General features: G+C 35.9%; 1 long non-coding RNA gene across 1 annotated transcript; it reads left to right on the forward strand.

Moving 5' to 3' along the window:
• Nucleotides 1-1,165: 1,165 nt before the first annotated feature.
• LOC127508260 (uncharacterized) lies at nt 1,166-2,082 on the forward strand. Its single transcript, XR_007928758.1, has 3 exons — nt 1,166-1,760; nt 1,858-1,917; nt 2,011-2,082. It is a non-coding gene; the product is annotated as an uncharacterized LOC127508260 (long non-coding RNA).
• The last annotated feature ends 1,509 nt before the right edge of the window (nt 2,083-3,591 follow it).

The raw sequence follows: 3,591 nt of genomic DNA on the forward strand, positions 1-3,591 counted from the left end.
GTGATAAAAATTTCAACAATAAGTTGTACTGGATTATACTGTATAAGCAAGTGTATTGAAATTCAAAAGAAAAATACATTTCAGGTGTATTAATGCACACAGTATATATTAAAGACTAAGCACATTTAAAATACATTAACAAATGTCATTTTGGACAACACACTTAAGTTGAAATTAAATTATTTTTCATGGGCTTTAGTATATTAGTCAATACATCAAAATAAGTGTACTTATTTAAAACACTATAAAGTCATAATTGAGTAAAAATTAAGTGCATTTTTAAGAAGTGCTCTTAAGTATGTTTAGAAATATTGTCATGAAAGTGTACTTACTGTAAGTAAAACTTAATTAGACATTATTACAAAGTGCATTTTTAAAAAGTGCACTTATGTGTGTTAATAAATATTGTCATTAAAGTATATTCTTTTTAAGTACAATTAAGTGGCCATTAATTTTAATTATATTATATTATCTGCAAGTGCACTTTTTAAAAAGTATACTTTTAAGATTTGAAGTACACAAAAAGTACACTTTCAATACAATTAAGTGCACTTCTTTTTCACCAAGGGTTGGTTTCCTAGACAAACTGTTACCGGGTGATATTCTGTTGGCTGATCGGGATTTAATATCAGGGAAAGTGTAGGTATGATGTGTGCAGAAGTAAAAATACCTGCATACACAAAGGGTCATGCACAGCTGGATGCTAAGGATGTGGAAGAGACTAGGGCCATTGCACATCTGCGAATACATGTGGAGAGAGTAACTGGTGTTGTGCGCTAATACAAGATGTCGCATTCGAAAGTCCCCATCAGCATGGGGGAAGACACAACATTTCTGGACAGAATTTGTCACTGTTTGCTGTGCTTTAACAAACATGAGCCCAGCTGTTGTTTGAGTGTGCCTGTGACTGTTACATAGCTTTTTAAATGAAATTTCTGTATATTTGTGCTCCTTATCTTTTGTCAAATAAACACTTGAAACAATTTCATATGACTTAACTGTGTTTATGTAGAAGTAATTATGTGTTATGTATAAATAGAATTATATAGGTAGACATGCAGAAAAAATAGCCATCACATTTCAATTACACTAACAATTATTTAATAAACTAACACTTGACAATAAATGAACAATGTGCAATAACATTTGACAGTGCAATAATGAATGCTCCTGTAAGTGAAGAATGTGTGCATTGAATGTGCATATTGTGCATTAAAACACTGCTCAACACAAGAGGGGCAAAACCACGAAGAACCTTCAGAAGGGGTTTCCACAAGCCCCACACAATCAGTTTGATGGCTTAGGTTAAAACGCTTAAACCACTCCTCTCCAACCGTTAGTCTGCTATGAGCGAGAGATGGAGAGGAGGAGCGATAAAGTAAAACCCTGCTCTCTGTTCAATATTCTGTTTCACTTGGAAATACATCACAACACTGGAGAAAACTTGTTTGCAACTTCCGGTTCACAGGGACTTTAAAGCTTCTGAACTCATTGTGTAGCTCTGATACCATAAACCTGGTAATTGACGATGTCAGGGAATGTGAGAGGTGCTTCTGGGTTTTTGGTCCATTCTGTAACTGGCAGGTCGTACGGGTCGATGGTGTTAATGTCAAGCAGTTTCTCTAAATAACGCTGCTTAGCGGAGTCATTTAGTTTCTCCTGATATAACCGCTTTCCTTTCACTTTCTCCTTCTCCATTTCTTCCCATAAAACTGTGCTGTATCACAAGACCTCAGTCAGATACACTGTCAAGTATTCAGGTGAGAAACAACTATTACTACTGTAAAATATGATGTTAATGTCCTGCAGATGAAGCATCTGAACATTCATCTTCTGATTCAACAACACTGATTCCAGTCAGCAGCTCAAACTCTGAGAAGAAATCAAGCCAAACTACAGCAGCAGCTCCTACACAAGGTTCATGATCACATGATCACTGTCACACATCATCAGTCTCTCACTTCACTGGTTCACACTGGCTTTAATTAATCCATCCTTTAATTTGTACAGAGAATCAGAAGTCATTAAATACCCCAAACTCTGAGAGGACAGCAGCTGCACAAACACCTGGATTTACTGAACAAGGTATTTATTCATGTCTTCCTTATATTAACTCAATAACTCTGAAGGCTCTTTGACACAGAGACATGAGGATTAATAATGTCATTCAGAACAAACTGATGTTAATGTTCCACAGTATGAAGCATCTGAACCTTCATCTTCTGCAGCTCCAGTTGATTCAGAGACACAGTTTCCAGTCAGCAGATCAAACTCTGAGACGACTTCAGCTGCACACAGAAAATCTGCAGTTGCTGCACAGCGAGGTTTTTATGCATGTCTTCCTCATTTCAGTGCTTTACAGTGCCAATTACAGTAGAACTATAGGAACTTCTCTACATATTCTTTGCAAAGAAAATACAGCTTTTCACAAACATTGTTTACGAACAATAGCAGTTGAAATAAATCAAACTCAGTTTGTAGAAGAAAAGTATTATTATTATTTTTTTTATCTGGAATCTTATCTAGAATCACTATCTGAATGTATAACTGAGTTCCCTCTAGAGAAGTTAGAGCCGCTCATCATGAACTTTGACTCTATGAAGAAAAATCCTTCCTCTTCTCTCTCGGGCCACAAGAGGGCCTCCTGTAACAGTCAGATTGAGAGAGAACAGTTCATTTTGAATGCAGTTCATTCATGCTGATAACCATTGAAATTTAAATGTGTAAATGCTTCATCAATAATTGTTCATAGTTTAATCCCCTTGACTTCAGTCATGTCCAGTTTCTCTTCTTCTTCCACACATGTTTCCTGCAGTGATTGTGATTATTGTTGAGATGGCAGTGTTTGCTGCTCCTACTGTGATTCTTCTTCAGATCATCTGTGCAAGAAGAGCTGGTGAGTTTGAGCTTCACACAATCTGATGATTCACACTCATCTGATCTGGAACAATCTGCAATCATGGTAAAAACACATACGAGAGGTCAGTCCATGCTTTTATTTTGCAGGGAGGAAGGACTCGCAGCACCCAGAGGAAATAGAGATGCCTACAATATTACAATAAAATACTGCTGAGTTTGGAGACAATCTGAAACAAGATTTAAAACAGCAGAAACTCTCAGAGGATTGTTCATTGATTGATTTTCTTCTCAGAAAACAGAGAAAAAACTCCCTGAAGAAATAGTGACATCAAAGAGTTTAGATATTATACAGGTGCTGGTCATATAATTAGAATATCGTGAAAAAGTTCATTTTTTTATTGTAAATTATTTTAAAAAATGAAACTTTCATATATTCTAGATTCCCTACATGTAAAGTAAAACATTTCAAAAGTTTTTTTTTTTTTTAATTTGTTGATTAGAGCGTACAGCTCATGAAAGTCCAAAATCCAGTATCTCAAAATATTAGAATATTTACATTTGAGTTTCATTAAATGACCATCCCTACAGTATAAATTCCGGGTATCTTTTGTTCTTTGAAACCACACTAATGGGGAAGACTGCTGACTTGGCAATGGTCCAGGAGACAATCATTGACACCCTCCACAAAGAGAGTAAGTCACAGAAGGTCATTACTGAATGGGGTGGCTGTTT

Source organism: Ctenopharyngodon idella, chromosome 3, assembly GCF_019924925.1.
Source record: "Ctenopharyngodon idella isolate HZGC_01 chromosome 3, HZGC01, whole genome shotgun sequence".
NCBI lineage: Eukaryota > Metazoa > Chordata > Actinopteri > Cypriniformes > Xenocyprididae > Ctenopharyngodon > Ctenopharyngodon idella.